This window comes from Buteo buteo, chromosome 28 (assembly GCF_964188355.1).
Source record: "Buteo buteo chromosome 28, bButBut1.hap1.1, whole genome shotgun sequence".
Taxonomy (NCBI): domain Eukaryota; kingdom Metazoa; phylum Chordata; class Aves; order Accipitriformes; family Accipitridae; genus Buteo; species Buteo buteo.
The window spans coordinates 8,027,616-8,049,338 of record NC_134198.1 but is presented as its reverse complement, the minus strand read 5'-3'; the positions used below and the strand labels follow the sequence as shown (position 1 = coordinate 8,049,338).

The window sequence follows — 21,723 nt, the reverse complement described above, 5'->3', positions numbered from 1 at the left end:
GGACCCCGCACCGGAGCAGGTAGATGCCCGCAAAGAAGGCTGTGACTCCGTGGGAAAGCCTGCGCTGGACCAGTCTGTTCCTGAAGGACTGCAGCCCATGGGAAGGGCTCACATTGGAGAAGTTCGTGGAGAACTGTCTCCCATGAGAGGAACTCCACACTGGATCAGGGGAAGACTGAGGAGTCCTCCCCCTGAGGAGGAAGGAGCGGCAGAGACAACGGGTGATGAACTGACCTCAACCCCCATTCCCTGTCCCCCTGCACCGCTGGTGGGCAAAGAGGTAGACAATTCAGGAGTGAAGTTGAGCCTGGGAAGGAGGGAGGGGTGGGGCAAAGGTGTTTTAAGATTTGGGTTTACTTCTCATTATCCTGTTTTGATTTGATTGGTAACAAATTGATTTTGGTTTTTCCCCAGGTTGAGTCTGGTTTTTGCCGTGACCATAACTGGTGAGTGAACCCTCCCTGTCCTTGTCTCGACCCATGAGCTTTTCATTGTATTTTCTCCTCCCCGTCCCATGGCAGGGAGGAGTGAGCAGGCAGCCTCGCGGTGCTTTGTTGCTGGCTGGGCTTAAACCACAACATATGCAAATCGCACATTGCAAACTCCGTTACATGGTGCTTCAAACAGCTACAAAACATAGGTATCCATGTGTAATACTCCAGATTAATGATGGTGATGCTGCCATTTGTCTAAATAAATACATGTAGTTTCCTGAACACTGCTTCTCAGCTCAGAATGACATCATACAGAAAAACTTGAAATTATATTCCACAGCGGTTTCTGGATACTATGTCCCCCAAAAGTTGACCTTTTTAATGTATTCCTTATTGATTCTTTTAGTTCGTAACAGGACCAAACTTAATATTACAAATCACACTATTCTTGCCCCTAGGAAAAGTCTACAAGACCTTTTGAGTTCCAGTATCTAGAAGGGGACAGGATGGACCCAGAGCATAAGTGCCCCTGCCTTTTGCTCCTGCCTTTGCTTCCCTGTTACTAGGATGTGGCAGGACAAAGAGGGTGGTGCTTTAGGAACCTTGTAAGCTTCTGTCTCTTGCTGCAGAACCTTTCAGGAATATGGTCTAAAAAGAAAGAGTTCATTTCCCCTACTCATATCCATGCAATCTCTTCATACAAGTACTATGAAAGCATGTTATTTGTGACTGCTGCCACAGTTTTCCTGACTAGATTAGGATAGGATAGACTATTTCAGTTGGAAGGGACCTACAGCGATCAGCTCGTCCAACTGCCTGACCACTTTGGGGCCGACCAAAAGCTAAAGCACGTGGTTAAGGGCATTGTCCGAATGCCTCTTACAACACTAACAGGCTTGGGGCATCGACCACCTCTCTAGGAGGCCTGTTCCAGTGTTTGACCACCCTCTCGGTAAAGAAATGCTTCCTAATGCCCAGTCTAAACCTCCCCTGGCGCAGCTTTGAACCATTCCCACGTGTCCTGTCACTGGACATCAGGGAGAAGAGACCAGCACCTCCCTCTCCACGTCCCCTCCTCAAGGAGCTGTAGAGAGCAACGAGGTCACCCCTCAGCCTCCTTTTCTCCAAACTAGACAGGCCTCAAATTCTTAGCCGCTCCTTACAGGACATGCCTTCCAGCCCTTTCACCAGCTTTGCTGCCCTCCCCTGGACCCATTCAAAGACCTTCACAACCTCCTTAAATTGTGGAGCCCAGAACACAGTATTTAAGGGTGCTGCTGTACTTTGTCACTGATCAACCCTTTACCCTAACATCTCCAGCATCTACCAAGTGATGACAGAGATGATGCCAAAATTAAATAGTTCTGTTATTTTACATCCAAAATGGATTTCGCACTTCAAATCCATATTACATTAAACTATTTATTGCTAAACAGTAATTGTATAGGCAAATAAACACAAATGCCAATAACTGAATACTGCTCTAACTTTAAGAACATCTTGGAAGAGATGAATATTGATATAGACAGTCCTCAAAGATGCTAAGTATATATCACAATTCAGCCAAAGATCTATTCATAGTCTTAAAATTAAATGTATATATTTCTAGATTGAGTCCTGATGGCTCAAATTTTGTCAAGTCAAGCCACAGATGAATGTATCATCAAAACAATTGATGCTTCTACAGAATTCCAACATTAATTATTCTAATCATGCTAAAGTGTTCCCATTGACAAAAAGGTCTTTGGATGTTCAAGTTCAGCAGAAACACCTGCAGATTTCCTGCATTTCTTTTTAAATTCTTTTTAAATAGCCCCTTACTGAGACAGTCTGAATAAGCAGTATTTGCATCATTAGCAGAGAAGAAACTACTAAATTAGTATTTTTCTGAAAAAAACTCAAGAAAGTGGTAAAGCAAGAGTGGCAGCAGGGGTCATTCGCAAAATAAGTAAAAAGAAGAATATGGTATATTTCCCAGCTATCTTAATTATTAATGACATTGGCATTATTTGATTTGCTAATTCGGTGAAAAATGCTGCGAGCACAAAGAAAGGAATGAAATCTCAGAAACAGTTCCTGTACTTCACACAACTTCATCTGACCTTGAACAATGCTGGTGCAAAGAGCCCAGACAAATTAGATTTTACATTTACAAGAATTCCACACAGTGAACTTCTAAGAGTATGAAAGCCTCCTGACAATTTTTCCAGGTTGTTCTCAAAAATAGGTAAGAATTTCCTTGCTAAAACATCAATCGGCTCCCAATGGGAGTTACTTTAGGTAGGCCTAAGGAATAAGAAGCTTCAGAATTACGGCCTTTCCGTCACAGTACAGCAGCTCAAGAAAAAGGACAAGAGCAAGGGATTAAGGAAGCTTAGATATTGTTCACAATTCAAATTAATCTTTGAGTAGATGATGGGTTATAAGTGACAGATGAATAAGGAAGTAGAATTTTCAAGTAAATGTTGCTTCTGTCCCACAGACAGGATATGCTTAGCTGAACTACAGTTTCCTCAGTGCCTGACTGATGCAAGGACCAACAACGAGGCATAAATTTAAGCTAAAAAACTTACTCTCATTAATAAAAGAGTTAAAGAAGAAATATGTGTTTATTTTCTTACTTTTTAAGCAGAAAGCTGGTAATTCAAGAGAGCAAAGAGGTAAAATTTTCAGAAAAAAAGAGAAACAAATACTAGTGCCTGAACTCTCCTAGAAGTCTCTTTCAGTCATTTGGAAAACCCTTCTATCAAGGGTAAGAGATCAGACAGGCATGCTCAAATAGCTGGTGTTATATGATGGTTCATCTATATTGCATAAGAGTAATATAATACACCCGGAAAAGCCTAAGTAAACATGAAGTATCCTATATGTAATTATCCTTTATGCAATTAATTTAAAAAAATCATAAGAACTTTTTTATAAATGCACAGGTATTAAATTAGCCAATTAGGGACAAGTTTTATCTTTTTCTTTTGAATTGTGCATAAATATTCTTGACACAATGAATGAAGAAAAAAACAAACAAAAAACAACAACCTAAATCAGTTAAAACTAAACATACCTATTTAAAAATGCAGAAAAACAAGATGTGAACAGTGTAAGAAATCATGTAGTGTATTTAGACAGCCTTTTGTCATACCATGTTTGTTTTGTCAAAGCAAAAAATCTGGTGTAATAAGTATAATTATTTTAATAGGTTTGAATGAAGCTGTTCAGGACAGACTTTTAAAGCTACTTTATTACATAGAGTAAGATAGAAGCAATATTTTTTTTTATTTCAATAAAGAAGTTTAAAATATTTTAACAAATGCCTTTATGTTACAGGATTTTGTATTCCTGAGATGTAAATAAAACAATAGCTCTGTAAAGCTCACAGAATAAGTACATAAGCCATTTTACAAGGAGGATATACTTTTCCTTCTTTGCTATGAATGTATAAAGCTCTCCTTCAAGCTCTTACTAAATCTATTGATCTGTGAAACAGTGCACTCCAGGGAGGCAATTCACTTGACGTTATATATCAAATGATGAGATGAATAATGATCATACCATTTGGTAATTAAACGTCTTACAAACCTTTTAACTGACTGAACGTCAGAAAGGTCAAATGAGATCAAACCTATTTCTTTTGTTGTTTTTAATTCTTTTCTTATATTAGCAATACAAAAGTCATATTTAACAGTAACTATAATACTACATGGCAAAACCAAATAATTAAACAACATACTTTTCATTCCTGTATTATTACACAGTTTGAATACACAGAGAAATTGTTCTTTCATCCTACAGTCCTATTATATTCTTAACTGTTAAGCTTTCAGAGAAGTAGCCACTCACCAGTATAGTGCAAATACCTAGCCATGTTATTGGATTAAGGGAAATGAACAGCACATAGAGCAAATCTAAAATATGCCAGAGCACCAAGCAATTAAAATAAACCTCCTTGATAACTTTCTGTATAGTTCTAGAATCTCATTTTTTATTAGAGGATAAGTACAGGTCATTTCAACAGTTTGAAGACACTATCAGCGTTTGTCACCTTACACATTAATTTGGACGTTTTATCTATTAACATACAATAACCTAAATGTTTGACACTAGAAACAAATCCAAAATATTTAATAAAGAAGTCACAACTGTAATTTTATTAACAGTTTTGTATTTTGCCTGTAAATTTGGCAGCTGCAAAGGCAATCAAAAGATGCAGCAAAGATGGTTTTTACTACAGACTGACAATACTGTGAAAATCACTTGCCTCAATGGCTAAAAGTTTCTCTCCAACACTTCTCTCAAACATGAAGTTCCTAGAAAAGACAGTATCTAGTCCCACACGACTTCAGCATAATCTTATGGGTTGTCATGAATCAAGGCCTTCATTGTCAGAAAGAATAAATCCCTCCACCTTCACGCAAACTATCATCAGCCTTCACTGCCCAAATAGACTCAGATACCAAATATTAAAGAATGTCTTAGGATTTTCCTCTAGTTATTTTCCTAGAAAACGAAGAAACCTTTATTAGCTTGTAAAGAAAACATCCAACTTCTTTTCAAAAACAAATTGGGACAGATTCAGTCAACTTTTACAAACATACAATCACACAAACACACAATCAAAATCAGAAAGAACTAAACAACACAGCCAGTAACAGTCTATACATATACTACACTTCTGTCCTGCGGAAGAGCAAACTGGCCACTCTCAAAACCCATTCTTAGTCTACTGAGGCCAGTGTCCCTGTGTTGCCCCAGGTGCTTCTGCACAGCTAGAGCTAACCCAGAAAAGAGAGGTTTCTGGGGTAGAAGCTGAAAGAAGGATAAAGGACTTTTACAAGGCATCTAAAGTAGTAAGGCAGCAGATGAATTTGCTAGCCAAAGGAGAGAATTTGGGGGGGGAAGTCCTGCACCCATGCTGACGACTGGCTGTTACTATAGGACATGAGAGAGATGTGGGAGATACCTCCTTAATATCAACTGCCAGTTGCTCACAGTACTTCGTCTTTCTTTGTCTTGAGGCTGGGAACAGAGGTCAAGTTCGCAAAATGAAAAAGAGGTAATTAAATCACATGTTCTATCTTCTGGGATCTTTTAAGTATTGGACAGGGTATTCAAGTTCATAATGTAATAACTTCAAAACACTGTCCTATCAAATACATTGAATCAATCCAATATATAGCTTTTTCAGGCCTAATAAATCAAATAAATTTAAAATACCATGAACTAAAAATATTTCTGAATTGCAAAATTAAAAGAATATAAATGATAAGATTGCAGTAACATTAATACTTCCTCAGATCTCCATTTCTCATATAGTCCAAAAGTACAGCATTCAGCAAATCTTCAAGACGACAGAGAAAGAGCAAGTACTCATTTTTCTAAAAGTTCAACATGCAAAATTTTAGGGAAAAAATGTCACTTTCCTGTAACCAATTAGAGTATTCCATTATCTTTCGTAATGGAAAGTAAGTAACTGCAGGACTTCCACAACAAAACCGCTTCCCTTAGAAAAGCGAATAAACAGGTGCTCAGATCAAACTTACTTTAGAAGAGTATTATGTATGTGATTTAGGCGCTGACCTGTGAAAAGATGTTCTATGGAGGCTCAAGGGCTTCAACATATGCTCACTTAGCAAACAGCTGCAGCAGTTAAGGATGCTCCTACCCTCTCCCTCCTTCCCCCCACTGTCTGTTACCTTCCCAATGCCAGAGCTGCCTGCTGCCTCTCAGGGGCTGGCAAAACGACCATACGAGCACTCCTAAGTGACCTTCCTGCAAAGCCAAGTAGCATGGTTTAAACTGTTACGATTTTCCACTGCATCAGCTGGGGATCCTTCCCACATTCATTTCCATTTTTCTTTTTGTGACAGTGACAGGTTGAAGAAGAGAAAGAAGAAGAAAGCAAGCAAACACAAGTTCTGATGTAGGGGCAATAATGAATTTCTGAGAGAGGGCAGAGATACTTAGAACTGCAGCACCTGTTCATTAAATAATTATGTGCTTTAGTTATTAAAAAGGATTATTGGTAATGATGAGTCTAATACTTCTGCAGTGAAGAAAGATTTACAAATGGGCATGCTTACCTTCCACATTACTTATAACACTACTGTTCAAAAAGGAAAATGCAAAATGATTCTGTCATAAGAGAAACATTTAAATATTTTTCCATTCATTTCAGTAATTCAGTTCACTGTATCAGCCTTATTTGTAAAAATAAAATAAAATAAAAAATAATGCTGTCATTCATTTAGTCAACCAGTAGAGAGAAACTGGTCTGAGGCAAAATTCCAGTTTAGAAGTTCTGATAGGGTGATGATGCAAAGATTACAAAATCCCGAACTTATTTTTTTAAATGACTAGTAACTCAAGTTTGAGAAAAAGCACACCTACCTAAAACTAAAGTAAAAACCTTTGACTGGGTTGAGTGACATTTTGTATGTTATTGTTTTAATTCTTTAATAAGTGATGGAAAGGAAGAACTGGATTTGTATTATGTCATGAAAATATATCTTACAGCAAACAGAAAGCCAAGTAAAAACTAATGGCAAGTGCACATGTAACAAAGTTTCCATCTTGAAAGGGAGAAAGCTAAATATTCACCAACTTGATTCCAGTATGCACCATTCAGATAATAAATACTAGTTTCAAATTAGTTGCAAAACATTTAAGACATGAGGTCGCATGCCTTTGTCATATCACACTACCCAACTGCTCTAATTTGAAATGTTTAGTAAACTTCACCAAAATAATACACAATTATATTAGGCTGCAAATTCAATTACAGAAGCACAGAAATATCTATATGTAGATTTAAAGCAGAATTTAATTCAGTTTCTCCTTCAAGTATAACAACACTGAATTAAAATTACAGCACACTTCCTGTTAGTATAGTTATCTATAAAACTATACTTAACTGAAGTATATAGATTCTAGAATTAAATTTCAATTTTGTGCATGCTAGCGTACCATGTCTTACATCTTATTCTTGAGAAGCCACTATATATTGTTTACACTATAGCAAGCAGTTGTAACTTTGCAGTCTACAATTACATACTTGCTATTTTCTTTTGCAAAATCTTTACTGGATCTGTCATAATTTACTGAGTCTTTATATAGGTACTTGAATCTATACACATATGTTTGGATGTAGGACCAGAACCACCATATGAACCAAAATGTGACCTATTTTGCTTCTCTAGAAGACTCAAGCTCAGAAAAAAACCAGTAAAAGTTCCTTCAAAAATTAAACTATGAACATTTCAATTCTGTAAAATCTGATGCAGTTAAGCACAGTTTTCCCTGTCAAATCACCAGTAAAAACCTATCTCCTGTAGTCTGTGACTGACAACAGTTACCACTAAATAGTTGTTTTACAGACTACATTAAAAATTCTGAGGCCCAGTTCCTAAGGGACAGCAATCTTTGTCCAGTTCCTAGATGACAGTGCCCACATCAAAAAAAAAAATCATTACCTCTTTCTTTGCTAGATCCCATAATGCATTTTCCAGAGGAGAGAAGAAATCACTCCCCAAGACAGTTAACAAGCACCACTTACAAATACAAAACTCATTTAAAATCAGCTTTTTAGGGAGGTTAACTCTCAAAGCAATCAAATAAACATCTATTCCATTTCCAAGATCCCATTTCTTTTCAGGAATTAGATCTGTTGTTATTTTTTCCATATGCAGTTACTTGTATGGAATGGCTTGCTTTATTGCCTTCATTTATTATTTTTTTAAATAAGGGTTTTAAATAGCTAGTTCATCACATTTATCATGGACTGATTTCTAGATAAGGTAACTTCAAAAGCATCCCAAAAATACAGATAATTTCTTTTACTGTGTTACTGGAAAACACAGGAAACAATAACATGAAAATCAGCCTTTCAGAATTACTTCAGATATGGTCAAGTAAGAGACGATGCTGAAAAAACCAGCACAAATAAGTTGTTCTGAGAAATACAGGAAACCACATTTGGTTTCCTTAGGTTTTACAGAAATCCAAAGTAAACTGCTGTTGAGGTTTCTATTGCCCTTGATAAAATTAGCTTTTACTCTGTCTAAATCAATCTATGTCGGAGCACTCGCAGGTCTCAGCATTTTCTTCCAAAAACTGTGGTAATGCTTAATGGCTTTCAAATTTAACTAGAAAAACCTATGAGAGATAGAAAAGACTTCACAACACAGAAATGAGCAGTGATTCCGTCTTGGATCTCCTACCAGGGAAAAAACCAAGGCAATTCTATGTGTATAATTAAAATCTTATTAAACTAATGTTCTTTGTTGCCTCCTCTGAAAGACAACGCTTTCTAAGAACTACATTTCATAGAAAGCAGAAAAGGAAAATGAAAGGGTTAAAACAAGGATTTGCGGCAGAGTTGTGTCTACCTCTAGTCACTCCCACAGAAAGACAAAGCTTTTGATGACCCTTTTATACTATTGCATGAACAGAAAGAGCACCATAGAATGACTGAGAAGAGACTTCCTTCAAGAGGATAGGAAGCCCTATCTTGCTGGCATCACAGTCACTAAGTTTTGCTTTTTAAGTGTTGAAATTTTAAGTCTGGAACTGCTGTGAGAGTATTAAGAATTTGGCCAGACACACACACAGTCATCAGCATGGCAACAACAGAAAAAAGACCTCTCCAGAGCACAGCTGGTGCCAGTGCTCTGCATTATAAGCACAATAGAGTAATTTTCCCTCTTAAAAATACGACCAGGATGGGAAAAACTGAGAATACCACTGACTTTTCTTAGATTTATTCACAATCATATTGGAAATATGATTTTGACCAGCACCGCCCCTGCCACTGCACACATCAGCACAACTAGCTGTGTATTCTGGCAAACAGTTAATCCGGAAATCCATCCTTACTGTGTTTTTCCAGTCTGTCAACTCAGTCCTGCAAGTCATTTTCAAATAGCTCATTCATAATTTATTTCAAACCCAATATTCGTGAAATCTCACAAGCATCCCATCATGAAGTACCTACGGCACAATCTGTTATAATAAATCTCTTAACTTTAAAATATAATTGATATCTAACACCAAAGAAAAAGCAGACTTTGTTTAAACAAAGAAAATAGCAAAATTAATATATTTGTTATTTCATTGACTGTTTTCAAGGTGGAAAACCGAGGCTGCATCTGCAAACTTTGTTCATACATTTTTAATTTATTTTATATTTATTTCCTTTATTAACTCTAAGTGAGTTTGACATAATTTATTGTACTGTACTAAAACACAGGTGTCTTGCTATCTTAAAGAAGTGGTCCAACTAGTAAGAAGGAACCCCTAGTGTGACTAAAAAGACCAATATTCATTGTTATCCAGATAAAAGAATATGAGGTATATGTTATCTGTTGCATCTTAACTCACTTATTATTACATACTATCTTATTTCCAAAAATAACACGGACATACTACACTGCTCATCTACAGCAATTCTTTATAAAATAAAAATGTTGTGAAGAATATTTGGGGTTTGTTGACAATTATTCTAAGCAGTTTGTCACAACAGCTTTAGCAGTTTCTATTTTTCGTGTACTGTATCGCACATACTTTTAGAAATCTCAGGGCTTATTTTAGTAACTTCACTTGTAATATTCAAAATTATGTCCCTTAGTGATTATTAAAAACCTATTAAAGTAACAATCTATTTTGCATTATTTCACGGAATTATTTTCTCAAATAATAAACTCACCCTCAGTTAATCTCTATTTTTTTAAAATTAAATTTTAAGAGACTGGTTATCCATCAACAGTCTCTTAAAGAATCAGAAGCATTAAGAAAATAAAATCAGTATATCCATTACTCTTAAATTTAAAAAAAAAATCCCTCTGTCTGAGAGAAGTAACAATTTAAACACCAATGGAAATTCCATTGGAAATGATGATAATATTTACAACAATTATAGTTTTGGTAAAAGCCATTAACAGTTTAACATCAAGCCAGCAGACACCTTTTCCTGGTATATTGTGCATAAAAAGTATTCCCATCTGTTTCAATGCTTTGGCTTTTTCATGGGCTTAAACCTGTCAAATTATTCCATTTGATTTCAGAGAATTCTCATATGGCAATCTATTTTATTTACTTTATCTTCAATAAAATGGTTGAGTGAGCATTAGCAACTATGAGACACAAGTTTCAATCAGTCCTCTGGCAAAGGCGTCAATCTACATTAGACCTACTGTGCTGTGAGCTGCAGCCGGAAAGCTGGAGTAAGACAGGGCAACAGTGAATGAGTGAGCGAGACCTAATAAAGCAGCAGTGAAGAGAGAGAAAATTCTCCCTAGACACTACCATACACTGCTTATATAATGTGTGTGCCTAGTTCAACACACCAGTAGCTCCTTAATAAAGCTGACAGCTAAAAAGGAGCTTCAGACTCCAACTTTATTTTACATGACAACTACAGTAACGGTCCTCTGTTCTCAGGCAGGCCACCTTCAGAAACCTGTATTCAGTTCAGTTAAAAAATTAAGAGTTCTCACCTCTCTTATTCGTCACATAGAAAAAACAATCATAAAATTATTAAGATGCATGCCAACTCTCCTCATTTCATACAATTATTTGAAAAAACATCAAATTTCAACTAGCTTTTCCTTAAAAATTTCTATGCTAGAAACCACAAAACAACCAGTGTATTGAGCAATAACTCATTTCTGAAAACGGTCTCATCAAGGACTAATTCCAACAAATGTGGGGCATCACTCCTCGACGCCACGAAAATATCTCCCAAAGCACAAACTTTGTAATAAGTGATGCCAGTTCGTATTTGATATGGGCTGTAAAAAGCAGATTATTGTAATAGTGCTCTTCCCAGCAAATCAGACCATTAAGACTGTACTTAATGTTCAGTTGAATTGAAAAGCTGGCCAGTTTAAATCCACAGTTAGGTACCTTGTATAATCATAGCAAAAATTTAGTACCTCATAGTTACAGGCCACAAATTCAATTCTATCAATGTAAACTACTTTTTGACAAAAGTTGCCTTCAGGTTCCCCCAAATCTGTAATTTACAGCTATTCACAATCACCCTGGAAAGATAATTCAAAATTCTACAATAAACAGTGTCTCTGTTCTAATACAATTCCATTAAAATGTAAAGTACTGTTTATGTTTCAGACTCTTCCTGGTGGAAACCAGATTGAAGACAAAGCCCATCAATCCCCATCCAATTACTTCTTGGAAAGTAGATACCATCTTTTCCTTTCAGCATTATGCTATATATCCTCTTCCCGTTCACCTACGGCAGTATCAAAACTTATCTGCCTTCTGACCAGACATGTGGATGGGTTAGCCTTCTTCAGGGACAAAGTTAATGCCAATCCATTATCCAGCTGATGGAATGACTTGTACATCAACTGTTTCACATGTCAGTCATCAATACGATCACCAGCAGTGAGTCCTTACATAACTCTTGAGAGAGTTACAGTTCAGCTGCAAGATAACTATACGAGATGTACTTCTGTACTAATCTAACAATATGATTACGTTTGCCCTATGCAAAACAAACATATATATATATAGACTGAATTATTTGGTAGGTATACAAAATGCATACATATACACGTACATGAGTTGTGCTGTTTAAAGTCCTGTAGTACCAGGAAGAAACAGGAATGAGCACAGTGTCTCCTCTTCCACAAATTGCCAATACAGGACAGAAAAGCTAGATCAATTTAACAATAATTAATACCACAACTACAATTCAGTTCAACAACGCAGAAAATATTCATATTTAGAAAACTTCCTTAGCTTTTTTTCCAAAGCCTAATTAACTCAGAAAATCCAGATGTAACTGTACCACTAATAGTCCCCAAAAATGTCCATTTAAGCCACTCGTCCAAAAATGGAACATTTTTTCTCTGCTTTTGCAATTTTCCAATATGGATTTTTATCTTGGTTTCCAACTCTAACTCAGTTTTCTAAAACTTACTTCTAAACAGTTAAGTGGTCTATTGAAAGACAGGACAGAAAGCAAACAGAATTTTTCTATCTGTTAATTAAAAATGTACTCATGAATGCATTTTTTTTTAATGTATTTCTATCACTACTTTTATGACTGAATCCCAGTTTTCAATCAGTGCAAAGACACTGTGTCCTGCCATAAAAAACTATCAACTCTAAATGACATACTGAAGAACTAGCATTCAGAATTTACTACTATTTCCTCATGGACTACAAAAACATTCCCTCTCCACTTTCACATACTGCAAGAAATAGAGTCCAGTGCTAAAAAGGCCAAAGAGATTTTGGCTTGCTTTACAGAAAGCGTTTTTATAGATTGTATTTAACTTAAAGTTATGGAAGAAAATAATGGAGGAAACAGAATAACAGTTACTTTCGTCCATATGCCTTAAGTTCCAGACATACTGGAATTCAATAAAATGATACTGCCAAACTATTATAGATGCACAAGTCAGTATGACTGCATTTCTCACATTATTTGGTACAGAACATAGTAAATTTCCAGAAAAAAATATCCTTTAAAAAAAAGTCTCTTACTGGCTCACCAGATTTCAATTACTACACAATTACTACACAGTTTCTATCAAACCAAACAGTTCTCCAAAATACTGACATTGCCTATGAAGAAACTATCTAGTATAACTACAGAGAAGTTACGCTGTTCAGACATGTGTACAAATATGTGATAAAAATCCAGTCATATTTCCACTGCTACCTAGAAAGCAAATCATCTGACCTTTTTTACTGTTTTCTCCATTGGGTAATGTAAGAAAAAACAGTGATTTGCAAATACATTACTACATATTAACTTACAGCTATACACAAATTTACATGTGATGCCAGTAACACCTACAGTTTCCACATATAGTGCTGTATACCCTTTGATTTACAACACTGCTAAAGCTTAATATTGTATCTTTGCTTCTTTGTATGATTTCACCATATTCATACTGTAGCCTTCAGGCCAGTGCCTCAAGTCCTTGGAAAAAGGTGAAGTTAAATCAGAAGAAAGGAATTTTCCTGTCTTACTACGCAGTAGGTTGACAGTCATAGTGAAACACACACCAGGACGGTCTTGTTTTGCACTGCTTTGAATTAGGTTAAAAAGGTCCGTGCTTCCTCCCAGAGGGTGAAACTTTAGAAAACTTGTTATAAACATAGTTTCAGTACTAATTACTCTCACCATCATTAACTCCTCTGGAACTACTTCTTTTTCTTGCCCTTCTGAGCCATCAATTTGTGAAGAAGAATATATCAATATTATGGAGTATATAGGTATATCTGAATATTTCATAATACCTTAGCAGTTACTGCACATGGCATACAGAGAAACAATACATATTTACTTCAGAAACACTGGTATACATAGAAGCAATTGGGCCTGGTTTCCATTATGGTGAGTCAGTTTGTTGTACCCTGTTGAAATCTGCATATGTAAGATTTAGTAACAGGCACCTGTTGAGCATATTTTGCAATTCATACATTAAAATATTGCCTAAAATTTTACACTTGAAAGATTCTGGAAATATCCTCAAGAAGTTTCTTACCCCTGTAGGAAAAGCAAAATGTGAACAATTGCAACACAACATGTAGATTGATTCTTTGTTGCAATAGCAAGTACGAAAAATCTGAAATAGATGCAAGTGCCTTGCTAATCTCTCATCTTCCACTAATTCCTTCAAAACGTCCTTTTCCGGATCTAAGGTAAAAAACCTGACACCCAGTTGTACATGATTCACCCAAGACAGCTGTGAAGGTATGGAGTAAAGCAAGGTATTCAGTGCAGGCATGCCAAGTCCCAGGGTGGTACTGCACTCACTAACAGTGTTTCTTCACAGGCAGGTTCAGGCTATTAACACACAAAGCAGTTCAAACAAGATTTGAACTCATGGTTCTTGAAATCATGGAATATTCCTGGTTACCAATGGAATAGAGCTCATCAGTGTTTCAGGAAACTAGGAACATCCAAACTCAGGGATTCATTACTATTTAAGCTTGTCTTTTAAAAATTTAACTTATTATAAAAAACATTGGTACAAATACAGTCTAAAAGAATTTTCTAACCAAATTAGCTTAATTATCATACTCCTAACGCAGCTGATGTAATGAATCTATACAAACTTAACTCTAGAGTTCCAGAGACCTTGGTGAGAGAACCATGTTTTCACTTATTTTGGTGGCAGGTGCTAAAAAAAGCATGTAGGGAAAGCCTACATGACTTAAATACTCTCTGCTATCTAGTCATAATACAAGCAGTCATACATCTCAGTGAATCAGAAGAAGCAGAGATCAGCTATTTGAATATGGACTGGTAAGCAAGGACAGCAATTCCAGAACAAAAGAAAGTTGCAAAAAGTAATACCCAAAGATTTGTGATGCTTGACCTGTACTCACCTGCTTCTTCTAAGCCTCAAAAAGACCTTTTAACTTCAACATTGAACTGAAGTGATGTCCAAAATCAATTCCACTATCACCATCCTGAGAAGACAAAGAGAAACACTTACAGCTACTTAGACATCATTTAACGAAAACAAAATACCATTTGGCTTTATCACACCCTCTAAGTAGTTCTGGATGTGCATAAGCTGATTCATAGGTATTCTGAAAGAAAAAGGAAGGAGTTATAATTTTTAATTTTTCTATTTTGACAAAAATATTTTGGTTGAAAGAATGAGCAAATTGAAAGAGAAAGATTCTCTTAACAAGTAGTCATCTTAAATGTAGTCCACAAAGAAATCTAATTATTCATCAAGTTTCTTCCTTGCAGTAGACAGATAAGCATCACTCAAAGTCTAATAATAAAAATAGAATAAAAAAAAAAAAGACTAAACTACCTAAGGGCAAACAAGAGGGATGCTTCCCTGAAGTAGTTTGTTCCAGACAGCAAACTGCACATAGTATCACTACCAATAAGTTCACAGGGTCATCTGAAGGAAGGAAGAGAAGCTGAGAGACAGCATGCCAATGAAATTTAAATCTATATGCATTTTGGGAAGGACAAAAGGACAAGTAAAAAGAAAAAAACAGCTTTGAAGCTGAGGCTGCAAGACTGCATTGAAGGGAAAAGGTTGGACAAGGTAGAAGAAATAAAGACCATGCAGGTCCATAGAAAATATATATAAATTACATCTATGCCTCAGCACATTTCTCTTTGCTGAAATCAACTGGCACAGATAATCCTACACCTATGCTAGTATACTCACACACACTCCAAAACAGAGGAGCTGCATGCAAACTGTTGAACAGAGGTGGTCGAATAAATGTCTGGGAATTTTCTGGAACAATGTTAATTTCCAAAGACCAAAAGTCTGGCAGAGACCCAGAGACCTGGAAATACTTCAAGCATTGTTTAATTTACTAATACAGACATAGCCTTAATGCCTGAAACTCTGCTACTTCTGAAGTTGATCGTACCAGCCTGTCGATGGTGCCTCTTGGCAATTCTCCCTTGCTGACAAGGTCAGACAGAAGCAGACTGAAGAGTAAAATGAATGTAGAATCTTATAAAGAAAAGACTGCTTTCCCACAGTTTAAAAAAAAATAAAAATCTGTGTTCCAACTGGCATTATTAATACACACTTTGTTACAAGATGTTTGGACATTTAAAAGAGATGCAGTTCTAACTTCTTCCTTTGTTTGTAGAGTGCAACAAAACCTGCTGGGAAGGTCGAAGTTCCTAGAAAACTGAAAGCTACCTGGCAGCCTCTGTAGTAGAGCAAGTGAAGAAGGAAGAGCAAAGAATGACAGGCTGGAGGAATAAACACTACATGAAACCCCTGCACAGTAGGACAGCACTGGGAAATGAGAAGGAAATCTTATGAGCTCTTAATACAAAGAAAAAAAAGAAGAAAATGTTGAAAACAGGTAAGGATCCTAAGGCAAATATGAGGAGGTGAAGGTGGGTGGCAATTCTTAAAAGTTGTTGGAAAGTAAAACATGTGTCAATGAAACTTTGCTTAATGGTCATGTGGTCATCCTGGATCCAGAATGGAAATGTCCAACCAATTAAGAGAGAAGCATTCACCTCTCCTATTTCCCATTAAAAGACTGCAGCTGTAGCTATGCCTCTAAAACTTTGACGTTTCTTGTGCACCTGAAGTCCAGACAAAAATACACCTTATGGTTATTTCTTCAACAATATGTGTTGTTTGTTGACACATGTTAATATGTAAGCCTCAAACATCAACATTCTGTATTTCTCTTTTTTCCTGTATTCCTTTATGCCATAAAAATTTCAACTATTTTTCTTAGCTTGGATAGTATTAAACATCACATTTTGCTTCAGCTCAGAAAGCAAGCCAAGATAGTTATGATATATGAAATCTTATTTCAAAACATGACCTATTTTGGTGAGATACAGCCTTCTTAGAAGAATTTGTGATGACATTTTATTGTAATTATTCTTAATACAAAAACAATCACACTCATTAGTCTTGATTATTAAAATTTTATCTTTGGTCTTTTTGAATGATCAGGATTTCTACAATTTTTGAGAAGTCATTAAGGAGTATTTAAAGTGGGCAGGATTGCACACAGTAGATATGACATGCGTGTCACAGACAGGTGGCAGGCCTTACCTATCAACTTTCTTTTTACTGGTACAAATCTTCACCTTTAGAAACTTATCCTTTGACCTATGTTTCATTTATGATACATTCCAGTCTGGTTTAACTGATGAAGGCAGCTGCCTCTTAAAAACAATATTACTTTTGTTATAAAAATAGATTTGTTTTGATTTTTGTTTGCATCCTAAAACCTGGACCTGAATCATTCCAGTTATTCCAGTTTAACAATAACATTTCTCTACCTTCCCTCCAACTAAGCCAGCATGTTCCATCCCTTGGACCATAGCCCATAGATTTTTAATGTCATTGTTTACCTATCCCATACTGACACTGCTTACAGAGATATTTTTTCTGTTCTTCACTATCTAACAATCCCATGTGAATTCCATCTGAACCTTAAAAGTTTACAATCAAATTCACAGAACTTGCCAACCAAAGCCTTGAAAGCATCTTGACAGAATTTTTTTTTTTAAATACAGTTGCATGCATGCAGATGAAAGTTCAAGCAATTCTGGCAGCTCACTGTAGTATTGTTTACTCAGGCAGTTTACTCTCATCATATGAACAGTAGAATACAACTGAATTGAAAGTTACCTGCATGCCACTCGTCTTTGACTTCCCATTCAGATCCCTAAAATTTGAGTCAAACAAGCAAATACCACAAACTTCTGAAATATCTAAGAAAGGAAAAGTGCATTGGTCAACAACTGAATTAATTTGATATGTAGATGCTCATTAAGATGTAGATTTAGAGGAATTCTAATGAAATTTTTCTCCAAATGATGAAGTACGTAACTATTTTGATCACCCACCTAGCACAGAAGCTAGATAGGTGACAGATGCATTTTCCACACTGACAATGTTATGCAGTTTAGGTAGCATTTGTCATATGTTATGCTGCACTAGACTTCTTACATAATAAAGCATTACCCATTATGAGCAAAACTAACAGAATTGGGCTCTTACTTATGTGAATTGTCACAGTTGTTTCAGAAATCACTAGAATATAAAAATAATTTAATTCAAAATGAAAGCCAAATTCATTCCTAGATGAAGACATTCCTTTGAAACTTGACTTAAATAAACAAATACAATGCCCATGTGCTGCAAATAATTCCCTTTAACTCATTTATTTATTTGTTGCATTCATCTCTTAGCTCATTTTACGTTTGGATCACAAATCATTAGGGTAAGTTTAACTGTTATATGTTTGAACACTGCCTCTATGACAACATTTTGATTTGAGACTACTTGCTCTTATTCATTATCTTGTCTTGTTACTGGCCTTTAGTATTTTTTAAAATGTAAAGAACCCCACCAAAGTGCACTACAGCTCTTAAGCCTTTCTACTATTTGATAGATCAACAGCCATCCTGATGTGTCTCTATTTCACATAAGACCTACTTGTTCACATTTTTTTCTATAGTAAAAATGGTTCAAACTGTGCACTACTGCTTTAAGTGAGTATTTGTATAAAATATTCCAATGAAGCACTACTCACCAAAGCATTCAGGAGTATTTTAGAACATGGTTGAGGGTCACCAATATAAGGTATCTTTAGATATACTTGTTTTAAATCAGATACATTGGGCCAGAGGCACAACTGGTTTCAGTAAAGCAAGAATTACTAGCTAAAGAGACTGAGTATTATTTTAAAGGCACACACATTCACTGGTATCCATCTTCCACCTTTCCATCGTATAGCCCTCCCATGCAATTAAATACAAAAGAAGTCTTAATTCCTAATAGGACTTCTGAGCAAGTCTTAAATTGCACTATGTCAACAAGACATCCTGAATTTTATTTGAAAATACATCATTTACACCTAAATGATAATGTATATCTTCTAGAAGTATGAAATAAAAAAAGTTTAAAGTTACTTAATAGTCAGACTATGTATTTTTAGTTATATTTAAACTACTTCCAACATAAATGACATTAATTTACAGTACAAAGAATATGCATTTTTAAAGAATATTATGCAAATTACAGAACTGCAAATAGAAAAAAAAAAACCTCCTTTTCTTCCCGAATCCAAGTACTGAGTTAGAAAATTTCTGTGACAGAGAAATACTCAGAAGCTCATAACCAGATGAGCACTACTGAATGCCATTATAATTAACAAGAACATGCAAAATAAATTAGTAGTTATGTTTTATAATCATTCCAAAGTTAAATGAGCCTATGAAAGCCCTTCATACTACTGTGATCTCATTAGCCAATTTTTACATGCTACTCTACATTACTGCTTAGACGAATGAAGGCTGGATTTTGTTACGTTATCAGTGAGTACAAACAGAAGTACTGTGGTGGTAGGAGAAGCCACCATTTTTTTACCTGGCACGAAGAAAATAATGAATTCCTGAATGCTTCTTGAGCAGCCAACCTTCCCCAACTATGTATTTTCCAAAATTTTTAACAAATGCTATGTACATTACAAAATTTCACATTATATTCTATACCATTAAAATTAAGCTTGAATTCTCACAACATTTGCTGATTTGCTAATCAAAATATCTATACTCAATTAATCAAGACAACATGCAACCATGCAAAGAAACAGGTCAAGGGAAAAAAAATAAAATTTACAGAAAAGCATTAACAATTTAGTATTTAATGCCTTGGAAATTGGCCAGTGACAGAAAAAAATGATGACATGGACTAAATATATAATCTACTTCTGATATATCCCATTCACTGTGTAACTGATGTACAGGTTACATATAACTCCTCTTGGGGGGGGGCAGGGATGGGGACTGGGGAAGAGAGAGGCTGGGGAAGATGTCCATTTAGGTCTTACTTATCCTAAAGATTAATAGGACACTGATTACCTGTACTTATCAAGGCACACTGGAGAAAATGGAGACAGTACAAATAAACAGGAAGCCTGGAGCAAAGGAAAAATCTCCCGTCCTCAGTCTTCTCTTCCAAAACCTCCACAGCAGCATTGTCTGAATAGTTGGGTATACAGACTAAACCACCCCTGAGGCAGGTCTAACTTGCTTGACTTGCCCTTACATGATAGATAACCCGTGTTGACACTAATCTTATAAGTATGCACGATACCAATATCATATTCATGGAGATTTCTGAACAATTTATCCAACATGCACAGATACCATGCCTTACTTTATCTTCAGGCATGTCTGTCTGTCTTCTGAAAACATTTAATTTATTATAAGTTAGCTCAGAGAAGAACCACTTTCCACTTGTTGTTAAATTTTCTTATTATAATAAACTGCAGCAGACTACAGTAATTGGGTGAGAAGAACAAAAATGAAAGCTATTACCTATTCCTAAATAGTTTGATTTACGATACCACAAACGCAATGGCACCGCACTTTTGTGAATTATTTCCAGAACTACAATTTGTTTCTCCCATTTTCTCATAGGACATGATTAGAAGGGATTCAGGAATACTATCAGATGAGAATGTAGAAGTAACAACTTTAAAAAGTATCCCCTCATAAGAGCACATATATGGTGATCATCCTGGGTTGTCTTACATATCTAGTTTGCTCTTGTAAGGAGACATACGTACAGATTTATAAATCAGTAATGCGTAACGACAAAGAGCACCTGACCCTTCTGCCATGATGCACGCACCATATCACAGACTCAGTCACTCACACTAGGAGGTTGTCTAGTCCAAACTGCGCAAAGCAGCACCTGAATTTAGACTGGGTCACTTCAGACTTCAGCCAAATGCATATTCAAAACTTTCAAAAAATGCGATTCCACAACCTGGCTTCTTTTCCGCCTCTTTTCTGCCTGACTCTTCTGTAGAGCTTGCATCTGTCCATCACTGAACTCCCACCATTCAAGCTGTTCTGCCAGTTGGCGGTTTATTCCAATGATGCCATAGTTCTGCATCTGCATGCGGAGCTCTAACTCCTCCTGTTTCTTCCCCACCCACAAAAATCCCACCTAAATAAATAAATTGAAAACCCAACAAAAACAAAAACAACAACAACAAAAAATTAAAAACAGCCACACAAACAACTTCGGGGGGGGGGATTTAAACTCCACCCTCCAAACAATGCAGAACCCACTAAATCAATCAAAATACACAAAAAAAAATCCACAAACTACCAGAAAACATGACACACACACCCCTTAAGCTTCTAAAGGCCAAAAGGAAAATAGGGGAAAAAAAAGAAGATAAATACACCAAACTGTGTAAAAAATGGAAGAGGGAAAAAACCCCACCAAAACAAAACAAACAAGAAAAGGTTCTAAGATAACCTACTTGGGCAACTACAATCTCTTGCCAAAATAGCCACCGTGAAAATAAAGACAGGCAATTGTCTCACCAATTACTGTCATCTCCATTAGCTGACTGTTCTGCTAAGTAGGTGTTTCCCACTTTGGCTGAACAGCAGGTTACTCGCTCATCAGCACAGGGCTTTGACAGCCTTATCACATCCTCAGTTTGGGCACCTCAAGGACTGCTTGCACTGCTTATGAGGTTGGTTCAATACTGATATGACCAACATGGTTAGCTACAGGTAATTGTGGCAAACTAAATGTCCAAAACAATTGGATCCTTGCAGAGGTCCTACCCTAAAACCCACACTTGGCATGACTTCATTTATTGTGTCTTTTGTAAAGAAGAAGAGAGTTTTATGTCCTTGATGGTGTATTTCTTCTCAGAGACCCTGCCCAGTGACCTGAGTAAGAGGCTGCTCTAGAGGATGCTGTTCACACATCTCTGTCATCCACTCCTTGGCTCCCTACACAGAGCTACATCAAACTGT

General features: G+C 36.2%; 1 protein-coding gene across 4 annotated transcripts in view; it reads right to left on the bottom strand.

Moving 5' to 3' along the window:
- Positions 1 to 21,723, bottom strand: part of FOXP2 (forkhead box P2) — a 433,685-nt gene that overhangs the window by 283,757 nt on the left and 128,205 nt on the right. For all 4 annotated transcript variants that reach the window (XM_075059023.1, XM_075059020.1, XM_075059022.1 and 1 more), the window contains exon 3: positions 14,796 to 14,879. The gene's annotated coding sequence lies outside the window, so the exon portion shown is untranslated. The remainder of the gene's footprint in view (positions 1 to 14,795; positions 14,880 to 21,723) is intronic.